A 7,890-nucleotide genomic window follows, 5' to 3' on the forward strand; every position below is an offset into this window, starting at 1 on the left:
AAGTTAGGTAAGGAAGGTTTTTCTTTCCCTTTGTGTGGCTGGAACTCAGGACCTCACACTTGCCAAACGCTTACTAACTAGTTAAGATTTTGACACCTCAAGGTCTAATTTCACCTCTGGGCAGATTACCCTTTCTTTTCTTTTTTTGTCTTTTTCTTTTTTATCAAACTCACAATTGCACACTTGCAAGGCAGGCGCTTATGCCGCTGAGTTAAATCCCCAGCCCCCAGATTACCCTTTCTATTTTACTCCCACCCTAGATGTGCTACTGGCCCAGTTTTTTCCCCTTTTCTCGGTCTCTTTGATTTTTTTTTTTTTTTTTTTTTTTTTTTTTTGGTACTGGGATTGAATTTATGACCTTGAACTTGCTAGACAGATGCTTATGCCACTGAGCTAAAACCCCCAGCTATTGTTTTTGAGACAGGATCTTGCAGTGCAGTTCAGTGTGGACTTGAAGATAGCCCAGGTTGCTTCAGCTTTGTGAGTGCTGAGATTTCAGGCCTGCATCACCATGCATGACTGGTCCAGTTTACTCTAAGGGAATACCAGTTGAATCTATGGCATGCATACCGTAGCCAGCACACAGAGACTTCTCTGTTGGCATGTGAGTTAAGTCACCCAGACCTTGCAAGTGGCTAACTGAAGTATTTTCCAAATCTAGAAACACATTAGATGCTAGGAGTGATGATGTACAACTGTAATCCTAGCATACTGGAGGCTGAGACAAGAGGACTGCTGTGAGTGCAAGGCCAGCTTGGGCTACACAGTGAATTCAGCCTAAACTGCAACACCCTGTCTCATAAAACCTAAGTAAAGGGCAAGGGATTTAGCTCAGTAGCTTAATCACCTGCTTGGCAAGTTCGAGGTTGAGTTTGATCTCCAGTACCAAAATATATAGATTTAGATGTAGATTATATATAGAGAGATATAAATATAAAAAATGAATTAAGAAATTCTGCAACATTTGCAGACAATCCTATAAGCTGTCAGGAAATATACAAGTAATTTTCTAGCACTGTAGCAGCTACAAAGAATTTTAGTAACATTTTTACAGTTCCATAAAATAGATACAACCCTGTGTTTTCTTCTCCAGATAAAACCAAGTTTGAAGAATTTGATCTTTCTTGTTTATATTGGTTATATTTTAGAAATCTAGAAATGGAGCTACTGGAATTTCAAGAAAGCACTATCTGGAAAAATAAATTCTGTGACCTGTGTGCAACACGTAGGATCAAGAAGACAGACTGTAAAGGAATGACAAAGCTCTGTATATAGTTCTGAAAGTGAAATCCCTAAGGTGTGAAATTCTTTGCCAAATAATTTTAGACAATTAACGTGCTTGGGATTGCTTTTCTTTCTTTCTTTTTTTTGTCCTCGGTACCAGGGGATTGAACTCACGAATGCGCACTTATGCTGCTGAGCTAAATCCCCAGCCCCTGGATTGCTTTTCTTACTTTGTTTGGATCATTTTATAATTGTGAGTAACTGTTTTCAGCTTTGAACTATAACAAATCTGATACAGGAAACAGACTAATAGATGACCTGAGAGCTACATGTGTTGCTGTTAAACAAAGTATGAACTAAGGTTTGACAAAGTATCAATATGCATACCACAGCAAAGATACTTTAACTGTGCAAAAACACAACAAATGCAAATTTTTATCTTTTAATAAAAAACCTGTTTATCATTGAAAGCTCTGTTATTTATCTTTTTAAGACAAAAGATATTAATGTATGGGTTGTTTTTCTAAATGAAAACCTCAGTATTCAGGTTTAATTGCAGTATTGGCACTTTGTTATAAATAAATAGGCTTATGGGACTGGGGATTTAGCTCAGCGGCATAAGCGCCTGCCTTGTAAGCAGGCAGTAGTGAGTTCCCCAGTACGGATAAAAAGGAAAAAGACCAAAAAGAAAGAAATATGTCTGGTTGCCAAGGTGACAAGGGGTGGCTTATAATGGTTGATACATTGTCACAATTTGGTCTTTTTTTTTTTGTCTTTTTCCTTTTTATCGGTACCAGGGATCGAACTCACGACTGCCTGCTTGCAAGGCAGGCGCTTATGCGGCTGAGCTAAATCCCCAGCCCCAAGACATATTTCTTTAAACTGGTCTCCAGATACAATGACATGCTTGTTCTTATCATTTCACGATTTGAACATTGTAACAAAGGTTTAACAATTCTTACAGAGATTTTTTTTTTCTTTCTTTCTTTTTTTTATGGGTACCAGGGATTGAACTCACGACTGCCTGCTTGCAAGGCAGGCGCTTATGCCACTGAGCTAAATCCCCAGCCCCAGAATAAACATTTTCTATCAGGAATACAAAGGATTGGGACCAAAGCAAGTCCAAAACCAGCAAGGCAAACATTAAGTGCTGTAGTTCCATGACCGGCATCTGAAGCAATCTGTGGCACATTGTGACCTCCAAGGAGCTTGTGTGGCTTCACCCTTGTGGTACTTCTGATGGTTGCAGCTCCCACAGCTTCTCTCATAGGCTCACTGTGCTCCCTCCTTGCAGATTTCATCAGACAATCCACATTCCTGGCTTCTCCAAATTTTGGGGGTCTTTACTGCATCTTTGGCTTCACACTCACAGCTACACATACTGCCCTCTCAGGGGCACACTGCCTGGCCTCCCAGGTCTTCTGAAATCGGGTGGAAGTCTTCTTAACCCCACATTGCACACACCTAAAACCACACATGTGGATGATGCTGAGGTTTGCTGTCAGCTGGAGCAGTAACTAGGCTTTCCTCTCCCTTGGCTGTAGGAGTCCAGTGCCTGGATCTCTGGGCATCCTAAATCCAATTCTGAGAAACAGTGTTGGCACTGCCATTCTGGAACATGGAACACGGTGAGGGTTTTTTGTTTTGTTTTGTTTTGTTTTGTTTTGGGAGGGGACAGGGTCTCATTATGCAGTTCAGGTGGTTTTTTAAAAAAATTTTTGTTTTTTGTTTTGGTACTGGGGATCAAATTCACTCACTACTTTGCACTTGCCCTCCAGGCACTTATGCCACTGAGCTAAATCCCCAGCTCTCTGGAACATGGTGCTCTTTGACTTTCTCCTCAAAGTAGTCTTTTACTTCTGTAATTTTGAGGCTGCAAAGGGCAGATACTTCTTACTTTTTGTGATGCCCTCAGGTCACCTTTTCTATTATCCTGTTCCTTCTCGGCAGTCCATATTTCCTCAACTCTATCTTTGAGGTACACAGCTTTAGTGGAGCCTCTTTTCTCACAGTGTTTTGAATCATCCTGCTGGGCTCTTTGTTCTTGAGTTGCAACATAAATCAAGCCAAAAGCCCCCCAATAATAGCCATGCCACAGTCTTAACATTCAACTGACTTGCAATTTCTTCTGCCAGATTAATTAGTTAACTATCCTTAATGTTAGTCTCAGGCAAAGTCTCTGGACTGCAAGCAAAATGCAGATCAACTTTATGCTAAGCTTTAATACACATTGTTTGGAGTCCAGAAGTCAGTGCAATCCTTCTTCCTAGCGGAAACCTCCCAAACCTGGTCTTTACCAGTAGGATTTCTACCAGCCTCCTGGCCTTCTGAGCTCTGACCAGAATCTTCCATATAGAACAACCCAAAGTGTTCCAGCTCTGCTCTTTCAGGCAACATTGCTGAACCTTTCCAAATTCTTCCCACAAGCCATGTCCAAAGGTGCATTTTTGGTCTTTTGTTTATTTGTTTTTTGGTACTAGGGATTAAACTCACAACCTCATGCTTACCAGGCAAAACTCTTGAGCTTCTGAGCTAAATCCCCTGCCCTTCCCAAAGGTTCTTGAACTACAGGGTCAGATATAGTCACAACAACAACCCCACTTCTCTGGTACCAAATTTTGTCAAAATCTCTCATTGCTATGACAAAACTATGACACCCAGGCTGGTCCGATGGCAGTGGGTTATCAGAACTTATTAACATTAGTGTCACTAAAGTTGGTATACCACCCCCCCACTGCTAAATTTGACTGGCTTAAAAAAAATATGACACCCAATATTAAGGATGGAAAGGTTTATTTAGTTCACAGTTTGAGGTTTCAGTCCATAGTCAGCTGGCTGCAAGGCAGGGTGGCATGGCAGAGGGGAAGCAGTTCATGGTAACAGCAAAAGCAGCAAGAACAAAAAGGGTGAAACAGCAAGCGTCTTTTGCTGCCTTATATTGTATGCCAGCTGTACCCTGTGGTTGAGTGTAGCAATCACATGGTCCCTGTGCCTTCTTGCACAGGCTCAGGATATTTACAAGGGGAGACCCTGGACCCCTGCTGAGTCTCTCTGTTAAATTTCTAAACTTCTCAAGTTGACACAGTGTATTAACCTTTACAGGGAGCTTAGTGACCTTATCTCTGCGGGTTTTCTTCATTGTCTGTAGGAATGCACTACAAAGATGACTAGAGCCACAGACCCCTGTTCAGGTAGCACTGGAGACACAGAGATATTATTATTATTATTATTATTATTGTTATTATTATTATTGTCTTTTTCGTTTTTATCGGTACCAGGGATAGATCTCACGACTGCCTGCTTTCAAGGCAGGCGCTTATGCCGCTGAGCTAAATCCCTAACCCCTGAAATAGGGTTTTGTTAGTGTAGTTCAGGCTGGTCTTGAACTCATTGTGTAGCCCAGGACGGCCTAGAACTCATAGTGATCCTCTTGCCTCAGCCTTCCTAGCATTGGGATTGTAGGCGTGTGCTACCTCACTTGGTCCTCCAGCTGTATCCTTTATTTTCCTCCTTTTTTTTTTTTTTTTTTTCTTTTGAAATGGGGTCTTGCTATGCAGTTCAGGCTAGCCTTGAGCTCACTTTGTAGCCCAGGCTGGTCTGGAACTTGCAACAATCCTTCCACCTCAGCCTCCCTCGAGTGCTGGGATTACAGGCATGAGCCACTACGCCCGGCTCTTTTCTCCCATTTTTTAATTATAATTTTTTTTTGAGATAGGGTCTCACAATGTAGTTTAGGCTGGCTTTAAACTCATTGTGAAAAAAAAATCACTAGGGCTGGGGATTTAGCTCAGTGGCATAAGCGCCTGCCTTGTAAGCAGGCAGTCATGAGTTCAATCCCTGGTACCGATAAAAACAAAAAAGACAAAAAAAAAAAAAATCACTTTATAGCTCAGGGTGACCTCAAACCCAGGGGCAATCCTCTTGCCTCAGCCTCCCTAGTGCTGGGATTACAAGCATGTGCTACCATGCCTCCCCAGCTATGAGAAAAATTTGTAACAAAATAATAAGAGAATAACAATAACAAGTACACTGTGTATCATTAACCTCAAAGTAGTTATTCAGAGACAAAAAAAAATTATTTCTTACAAAAAAAGAAACATGATAGCACAAAACTTTCTTTTCACGGGCTGGGGATTTAGCTCAGTGGCATAAGTGTCTGCCTTGCAAACAGGCAGTTGTGAGTTCGATCCTCAGTACCGATAAAAATGAAAAAAAAAACTTTCTTTTCAATGAGCTAAGAGAAACTAATAATATAAATTAAATGAATTAGCATGTATATTATTTTTGAAATATCAAAATAGGTAATTTAGGAAATTACTTGGGCTTCTTATTTATTTGTCTATTTTTCACTTTATTTGTACATATATGTTATATTCATATATTATATATCTTTTGAGTTTCCAATATAAACGAAATCATGTGATAGGTAATTTTATGTTTTTAACTTATTTTAATTATCATTATATTCTCAAGTTGCATCCATTTACTCCAGCCCTATTCTTATACAATTTTAGTAGATTCCATGTACATATCAAACTTGGGTGAATAGGTTATTTTTAAATGCTGGAATAGGGGGCTGGGGATTTAGCTCAGCGGCATAAGCGCCTTCCTTCCAAGCAGGCAGTCGTGAGTTCGATCCCTGGTACCGATAAAAACGAAAAAGACAAATAAATAAATAAATAAATAAATAAATGCTGGAATAAACAGTCTGTGGATATAACTCAGTGGCACAAGTGCCCGCCTGGCAAGTGCAAGGTCCTAAGTTTGATTCCTGGTTTAAAAAAAAAAATGCTGGGTATAACAAAATTAGCAATATATTCTGTTTTCTCTTACATTAATTTTCTTCCCAAAGCCTAATTGTCATAATTAGCCCCCAAACATGCACAGAGCCTGTTTTTGTTTTACTGTAGCAAGGATCCAAACCAGTCTTGGTCACTCATTCATGTAAACACTGTTCTTTTTTCTTTCTTTCTTTCTTTTTTTTTTTTTTGAGGCAGGGTCTCACTATGCAGTGTAGGTAGGCTGATCCTCAACTCACAATGATCCTCTTGTTTTAGTTTGCCAAATGCTGTGAATATAGGCATGTGCCACCACACCCAGGGACAGCCCTTTTTGAGACAAATTCTCCCTAGATTGCCCAAATTGGCCTTGAATTTGTGATCTTCCAATTTTAGCCTCCTGAGTAGCCGGGATTATAGGCATGTGTCACCACCTTTTGTTTTTTGTTTGTTTTGGTACCTGGAATTGAACTCTAGACCTTGTGCTTGCCAGGCAGGTGCTGTGCCTCTGAGCTCTACCCCTAGCCCATGTTTTTTTTTTTTTTTTTTTTTTTTTTCAGACAGTGCTTGCTATGTAGTTTTGGTTGGCCTTAAACTCACCACATAGCTAGTATTACAGGCATGTGCCACTATACCCTCCTACTATACCCAGCGTTTAGGAATGTAGGTTGATGCCATCTTCTCAGAGAGCAACTTGGCATTATCCACTGGGTTTCAAATGTGTACATCTTCTAAGTTCCAGGAATGGAATTTCAAGGAAATAATTCCATAGAAAGAATGCACAACTGTACATCTACACAAAATGTGCAATGATAGTTACGATAATTTAACATGTAATAGAAAACAACTGGAAACAATTTAAATATATAAATAAGAATATATTCATGTAATAGAACTTGTGTTCACCAATAGCTCAGGAAATCTTTGGTTAGGCAATGGACTGACATGGAAAAAGCAAGTTGTAGCACTATACAAGCAGAATGAACTGGCACCCCACCCTCTAAATGGCCAATTCTGGGGATCTGGCCTGGGTTCCACTCATGCTAGGCAAGTGCTTGATCACTGATTTACATCCCCAGATGTATTTTTGTTTTGTTTTGTTATTTGTTTTTTTTCTTTTTTTTTTTTTTTTTTTTGTCTTTTTCATTTTTATCGGTACCGGGGATCGAACTCACGACCGCCTGCTTGCAAGGCAGGTGCTTATGCCGGTGAGCTAAACCCCCAGCCCCTGTTATTTGTTTTTGTAGACAGGGTCTACAAAAGGCCCGGTAGCCTAGGCGGGCCTTTACCTCAAAGCTATCCTCTTGAGTACTGGACCTGTACCATTGTGCCCAGTGTTGTTTGTTTGTTTTTATTTTTGAGACAGGGTCTCCTTAAATCACTAAATTGCCCAGATTTCTACTTCTGCCTAAGTGTCCCAGTAATTATACTTGGTATTATAGGGATATGTCACATTGTCCCACTGGACCTAAGGAATTTTGCATTCATGGGAAGAAAAAAAAAAAAGGTAAATAAAAACACAGTAAAGGTAACAAAAACCAAATCTGAGAAACTAAATTTCTCAACATCTCAATCTCTCAACATTGAAGATTGGACCCTGGGCCTTCATTCACATTGAGCTACATCCTCAGTCTATTTTTTATTTTTTAGATAGAGTATTGCTAAATTGCCCAAGTTGGGCTACAATTTGGATCCTCCTGCCACAGTCTCTGAGAGTGCTGCTAAACCCATTTTATGACAGTTGTAGGACAGTAAGAAGCTCTAGGCCAGGAAATAAATCTGGTAATGCAATGTAGATTTCTCTTTAACAGCAGAGTAAGAGCAGAGAATTCGGTATTTTAGGAATAAATTTGAAGCTGGGTGCAGTGGTACACTCCATGATTACTCC

Source organism: Cavia porcellus, unplaced genomic scaffold (assembly GCF_034190915.1).
Source record: "Cavia porcellus strain 051 isolate PalLab524CR breed Dunkin Hartley unplaced genomic scaffold, mCavPor4.1 scaffold_2, whole genome shotgun sequence".
Classification (NCBI taxonomy): domain Eukaryota; kingdom Metazoa; phylum Chordata; class Mammalia; order Rodentia; family Caviidae; genus Cavia; species Cavia porcellus.